Source organism: Dysidea avara, chromosome 5 (genome assembly GCF_963678975.1).
Source record: "Dysidea avara chromosome 5, odDysAvar1.4, whole genome shotgun sequence".
NCBI classification, from domain to species: Eukaryota; Metazoa; Porifera; class Demospongiae; order Dictyoceratida; family Dysideidae; genus Dysidea; species Dysidea avara.
In genome coordinates, this window is record NC_089276.1 from 942,039 (window position 1) to 949,883 (window position 7,845).

At 35.6% G+C, this 7,845-nt stretch overlaps 1 long non-coding RNA gene across 1 annotated transcript; it reads left to right on the top strand.

Annotated features, from left to right (window-relative positions):
- The first annotated feature begins 2,289 nt into the window (after positions 1–2,289).
- LOC136256271 (uncharacterized) lies at positions 2,290–4,585 on the top strand. The gene is made up of 3 exons (XR_010701411.1): positions 2,290–2,422; positions 3,207–3,276; positions 4,456–4,585. It is a non-coding gene; the product is annotated as an uncharacterized lncRNA (long non-coding RNA).
- Positions 4,586–7,845: the final 3,260 nt, after the last annotated feature.

Genomic DNA, 7,845 nt, shown 5'->3' on the forward strand with positions numbered 1-7,845 from the left:
AGGTCAGTCTATGTGATAATCAAATGAAAGAGGCACCTTAGTCAGAAACCCTATTAGGGGATTGTGTAAACAGTAAACAGTGCATGCATGGTGATGGTAAAAAGTGTGGACTGTACTGTGCTGCTGTTGTATATGTATTTTAGCATATACAAACATCCTTTTGTTATGGTGCAACACATAAAAGAAATTTAAAGAGAAGTCTTGTCACTTCTGGTAAATTTTGAAGGATTGGTAGAACATAGATAATTAACTTTGTGCTGTCTAAGGGGTTGTAGAAGGTTACAAAAGTTGGGTCATACAACATGGAGAAGTAAGGACAATGGCCTATATGGATGATTGTCTTGTACACAACATACAATGACAAATCAAGCTCAGGTGACTCAAGGTCAATTAAGATCAGCATTGTTATAGACATCCTGTGAGTGCACTGGGTCAAGCATGCATACCACATACTTAAAGATATACATACATCTCAAATGTTCAGGATATTGTGAGAAAGTGTACATATTTAGTATAGGAAGGGAAATAAAACTAATTAAACTATACAATGTATTTGTGATTAAGGGAAATATACAAAAGTTCTAACCCGGCAATTTCAATATTACCATGTAAAACAATTGCATATAATATATTGTGGTGTTGGATTAAGAAGTGGCTTTCTGTTACAGGAAGGTAAAAATACAGGAAATTGCAAAACACTTCCAACCTCTTACACACTTTGTCACCTTACACTGCATGTTGTTAGCATACTACACAGCACATAACATCAAAAATTTCACAATTATTATATTGGTGTTTGATTATAATATAAACTAGTGATATATGCTAAACTGTATAGCTACACTATTCCACCTATTGTAACAGATCAAAAGCTCACCTGCAGCTGTATAGTAGACTTAATTCTAACTTGTTGTATGAGGGAGGTTGTTCTCATGTAATAAGTGCCTGTATTTGCAGATTTCCCACCACACACTTGAAAACAAGGCTCTTGCATATATAGCTACTTGTTTTATTTGAGACATGCATGTTTTACTCTAAGAGAGGCTTTAGTGGTCGTACTTAAGACATCACAATATTGTGCATTACAGCAACAAAACACCTTAGCTTACTATGGGAAGTAAAGGGTCAGCAGTGACAAAAGTTGTTCTTTTTATTTATAACACCATGAACTATTGAAATGGATAATGTTGTTGACAGCTGTCACTAATTACATATTGTGGGAATTATCATGTTTTGTAAGTTACCTCAGTCTTTCATTCTTCACACACCAATGAATAATTACCCCGACTGCCTATGCTCTAACACAAACACTCTGTACAAACATATAATGACCTCATTATGATCATACAGCACAGTAGCACTGTATATTAGTGACCATGGAGGTTTGCACTGCTCACAAAGACATTTGACCAGAAACCAGCCTCATAATTCCTTCATGGCATCTTATAGGTGTAATCTCAAGAGCTATTCTAGCCTTTAGTGCTACCAGACATGCTTCCAATGGCAACGGGTTGCTACAAAATTTTAATATGTTTACTCAGTGGAATTTTCTCTGACTGACTGACTGACTGACTACTAACTGATTCCTTCAGACTACCACACAGTACATGGATTTTGATTGCATTTGAATTTCCATGATATGTGGATGTGCACACACATCAAAGGGACATGGAATAATTATGGAGAATTTGAATGTGATCAAAATTTGCTGTAACTAAATAAATACTAAGGCTATACATGTTTTATTTTTCACTCTTATATAATAGATGTTTATATATTTTTAAAAAAATTTAAGGCTTTACAGCACAAGTACTGAAGGACACCAGGTCCTACAGCCTGTTTCAAGTTGTTTCATGTTGTTTCAGACTGACAGGTGCCTTTTAGAAAATTGCAGTACGTCAGTACAATGCATGCACCTTGGACTTACCTTTGTGTCCCATTTCTTTTTGCAGACACAGCACGAGATATTGATTCGTGGTAACATGTAATGGCTTCCCTGTGCTGACTATATCATGTTTAAAAATGAGGATCATTCATATTTTCCGTAGTGAATGAATTGATTGTAGAGGCACTTCTCATGCTTTTCTTCATTTGTAATGCTACCACTCTGTATAACAAAAACAAGTAATGCCTCCTGTAGCTATACACTTGCAGATATATAATTATAACACAGTGTAGCCAAGTATTGCAGGTTTGTTATCGTTATTACAGCTTTATAGTGACCAGCACTGAAGGTCTGACAGCAACATGTGTTGCAGCCTTTGGATTACCTAACCTAACAAACAGGAACTGAGAGACTTAAACATTACTTAATCTACAGTAGCTACAATCAAGTGAAACAGAAAACGGGACAAAGAAAGGAAAACATACCTCCTACACATGATTCGAACTCCATGCAGGCTACTTGTTTCAGAGGCTCATGGTAACCTTCTATGTATATATTCAGTAGTTAGAGTCTATGGTTGTGTATAGTGAAACATACAATCAGTCCTGGGATTTTCTGCGTTATATAATATTTATTACAATGACAGCAATGTTCCAAAATGCTATAGAAAAGTTGATATTTAACATAAAAGGTTAATATTATTTCTACAAACTATTTTAGCTTAAGACACCCACTATATCAACACTTTTGAAACAATGATTTTGTATAAAAAAGAACAACCAATACACAATAATGGCTTGCAAGGTTTGCATTCTTAATGTCCCAATAACAGTCATGCATGCATGGTTATTGTATACAGATAAATACTTAAATTACTATCACCGGTCTAACTTCCTATTAATGTTGTTCCTACCTGCATGCTATACAGTGCTTGAAGGCATACCTGTCTTAAAAATATGGTTGTCCATGCATAAAACATTTGGCAGGCTTAGAGATACATTCTAGCAAATGGCCTTGCATTCCAATAACCTACTAGACTGCCTGCGTGCTCAACATACATATTACAGACAAGGAATATAGTATGGCTTACTTACTATTATACATGCTAACATCATGTAACTGATACTCCAGACACCTACAAATTATGCACACTAATAATTATCTGTCTGAATAATTGGCAGTAATTTAGTACCATGCAAAGTACACATTCCAATCAATTGTACCCATGTAGTAGTCTCATCAGATGTGCACGTTTGTGGTGTTTTTGTGGTTGTATATAATTTGTGTGTCATACTCTTCATTCATGTTTTACATCATGCAGGACACGTGACAAGAGTTCCATTTAGAAATAGATATGAACAACTTCAGGAGCTGTTTAACATATACTTATGGTAAGAAAATATTATACTGCATATGATTTGATGTAAATTATTACATGTTACAGTACTGTGAGAGTATGTAGTAGCAGAGCTCCAACTAGTACATGGGACACTTAAATATGATGTTATCATTTTCATCACACAATGTGCATGAATGTTTTGCTAGCTATATGTATGAATTTGTGCATCTGCAATCTAATATTTGTAGCTATAGGTGAACATTTGTGTAATGAATGTTACTCTGGTATATAGTATAGCGGCACAACCAAAAAATTGTGCACTTTTTCATAGAGCCATGAAACTTGCCACATAAATAGTAGTCCTCAATAAATGTATTTTTAGATATAGTGCCATCGCTGATTTGACCTTTGGTGACCTTTACTGCCATTTTTGTACAGAAAATTGATCATTTTTGTCTTTAACTCCCTGAGGCAGTAATTAACTTGTTAAAACATGGTACCAAACAAAAGATTTTGTTGATAGAAACAACTTGGTTTTTATTTGAAGTCAATGGGTGATTTTATTACAAAGTTATATAATTTTTTACTAGTTGCAAAATTTGATAAATTTACCTACCCTCCAGGTGTGAATTACCTGTTGGCAGATAATTATGCCGGCATAAATTAATCAAATTTTGCAGCTATTAAAAATACTCATAACTTAATAATGAAATCATCTATTGACTTCAAATAAAACCCACATTGTTTCTATCAGCAAGATCTTTTGTTTGGTACCGTGTTTTTAACAAGTTAATTACTGCCTCAGGGAGTTAAAGACAAAAATGATCAAATTTCTGCACAAAAATGGCCGTAAAAGTCACCAACAGTCAACTCAGTGATGGCACTATATCTAAAATTACATGTCATGAGGAGTACTATTTATGTGGAAAGTTTCATGGTTTTATGAAAAAGTGCACAATATTGCCAATTTTGGGTGCTACGTTGCTATACTAATACAGACCTATTGTACCAGACTTGTGACACGATATAAGCATGATGAGATAAAAGCAATCTAAAACAGAGCTACGTATAGCTATAAATGGCAACCATGCAATGCTAAGTGAACATGCAACTGGCTACATGTATATACGTAGGATGTCTTATATAGCTATAGTTTAATGTAACTTTGTGCATGCTGCATTAAATAATATACACATGTGTGTTATGTTTTTTATCTTTTCTGTATGGCAAGAGGATATGAGTGTAGCCAAGCATGATCAATCATATGAATTAGTCAATCATGCAACCAACCACTGCAGGAACATGTAACCATAGTGTTATGTGACAGTTTGGCAAGTTATGTCCACCTGAATACCTTATCATCGTCATTGATTTAAGTATCCCATCTATAAACACAGCTGATAGTGTGTATAGCAGGGAGCCAGAAATGAAACTCTATTAAATGTGGAAATACCCCCTGACAACCTGCAGTTTAAGAAAGTGTCTAAGAAATATATAACGTGCACAGCTGTGATTTGAATATCTACAGTATACGTCATGTATATATTTGTATATTTAATCTCTACCTCTATGTCATGAAGTTATTAAAACAGTATACACCTGGTTTCTCATATGATTTTAGAAATGGGACTTTCTTTAGAAGCCATACCCATCTACTGGTAATGATTCAGGAGTCATGTATAGAAATATGTAATAAAATTATAAAAAGAGTTGATGTACATGATTACAATTAATAATAAATAAGTCATTGTTGATGGATTAGGTGAACAAATAAGTTAGTGAACACGCACATGCACATACACACACACTTGACACTCATGCTTCCTGATTCACAGGGCTAAGCACCATTGTTTGGTGTTGTCCGGAACTTGTGCTTCATACTCAGAAGTGTTGTCAATGTGTTTCTCATGAGCAGAGATCAGTTGTTGGTATAAGCTGAGTGCAATCTGGCCAAGGAACATGTTTGATGTTTGGACTGCTGTACAGTTGGCATACTGCAATATTATCTTGTTAGCTAATGCTTCTGTGGTAGAGCAATCTGTGTCAGTGGAGCCCAGCTGTAACTATGTAGAAAATGATGTCAGGTAAATCAGCTGTGCAAATTATGGCCATAGGTTGCAACTTACCATAAATTCAAGGGCTGGCAAGATGCTTTCATTTAATATTTTAATGACAATTCTTTCATTGTCCAACGCGGCTGTTGTGTAATTCTGCTTGATCTCCGTTGAGATGGTCTCGTTGTAGTTGTATTCCGCCAATTTTAGCTGAATGACAAATTCGTTGTAGTATTCAGTTAAATGTGTTTGGCTAAGAGTGGAATAGCCTTGGCCTTTGCACACTTCGGCTGCAGCCTTGCTGTTGAAGACACGACCTCTGCATACTTTAAATTCCAACCGTTGGTACTGAAAATAATTCGCATGCGGTTAATATTATACGCATGCGCAACAATATAGAATTATGTTTCGTACCTCTGCAGTTAGCCAGGATTCGTTTGTAAGACTCAGTGCTTTTTTCCATAGTGTTAGCAAACCATTAGACTTATCTTTAATATCTTTCAGTTGATCAATTGCTTCCTTTGACACCTTAAACGTTGCAGGAGTCGAGGCGGGAGCTGTCTGCAGCGAGGTAGGCAGGGGCTCAGTTTGCCTTCTTTGTACTGGTAAGGACCACACGATGGTGGTAGTAGCCAGAAAAGCTGCAGTGAAAAGTTGTAGACTGAAGGAGTACATCGTCTTGTTTGGTGCTCCCCTCGGTGCTTCAAGTCAAGTTTCTCAGTTCAAGTGAGTAGTAAATTTACAATCTATACTGTTGCTAATCTTCACGTTCTTTTATATGGCTAGCTAGTTTGTAGTAAAACGGTTCTCTTATGAAATTATAATAATACTGCGTAATATCGAAGGGGAACCCCGAGAATAAATACCGCGGTTTTGTAGTTTTCCGCGTTTGTCATTATCGTTTTTAAAGCTATAATATCCCACCAAACATATATAGGTGTATAGCAATATCCTTTCCTTAATGTGATGTAGTTGTACATGTCCCCTTTATTTAATACAAATCCTAGAGGTTTAGCTGAATTACATGTGATCATATAGCTGCATCTGTTAGATGCATTTAGCTCACTATTCCCTTGTTATTACAGGATGTATTTCATGCAATAAAGGTCAAACTGTTGATTTAGCCTAACTACATGAAGGTGTCAAATTTCATACTTTAGCTAGCTAGCTATTATGGTACGTACATGTGCATGTGCATGCTAAGGAATTAAGTTTAATAATTTAGTTACACTGGGCATTCAGCACAAGGGGTCAAGCCAGGAAAAAAAAGACAATTTACAACATATAGGAGTATGTAGCCATGCTATATCCATGCATCCTTTCCATAGCTTTTGGCCAGTAGGTCAAAGAAACAACATATAATTACAATGTAAGCTGCTGTTTGAAGTCTCATCAGTGCCTACACAAGTCTGCATAGGATGACTTGGAAATGGACAGTAACATAGCATGGACTATATAGGATATTTGATAAGATGCATTCCTGGCACTCCGGCAAGTTCTCTGGACTCCTTAGGGTACTATAGCTATAATCAACAATCTGTTTGTCTTTACAAGTCTATAATATCACAAGTATACAAACAAATTATATACACAAAAACGGTTACAAGTTGTTTGTTTACGCAGAATGATTAAAATGCTTAATTCACAGTCTGAGTAGTTGGATTACAAGCCATTAATACATTACAGAGGGAATGCAGTGCAGCTAGATGGTACAAACAAGTTACATAGCTAAATTGGTTATGAAAGGGTCACTTGTCACAAGAACCACCAGAACAATGTGTAACAGACTGTGAGTCCCTTTGGTTTTCCATGCAAGTACATATGTAGCTCAGCATATATGGACTGCATGTATGGATGATCAATGATATTACACTATTTCCTGACAAATGTATACAATACAAATTATTTGGGAGAGATATTGTGTGATTATATATTAAAATCAAGCAAAGACAATATATATGGCCATTGACCTTTGGAAATGAATAGATCACATGCTATACATCTTCTTTAGTTTCAAGCAAGACTGAACAAAATGTTGTGTATAGCTATATACAGGTATATATGATGAGCTGCATGACCAATATTCTCCAATATATATAGGTATTTATATAGGTGCAAAATCTTGCTTCTTCTAAATAAGAAAACTCATGCAGGGCTGTCCTGAAACTATCAAGGCAGAATATATGTCCAGCATACTGTATAATAATATATGGCAAAGAGACACTGCATGGTGGTGGGTCCCAGAGAATTTTACTCCAGTTGACACCTATAAGGGTGGCCCATAACATCCCAGATAAATGCAGCATATATGTTTCCATTTATTTTACCATAGCCAAGGACCCTCAGCACATGTCAATGTTTATGTATGTTGATGATTCAATTGTACTACATGCAGGAATTTATATACTGACCATGAGTTTGAGGTCATGTGTAAACATGCTTGAATAGAGGATGGAGACAATCGTTTAGTTTCTCCAAAGTGAAAGAGGTAATCAGTTAGCTTTATTGTTTTCAGTTACAATTGTCAAATTTAGTCACTGATATAATGTTTTATTGCCAGCAATTTC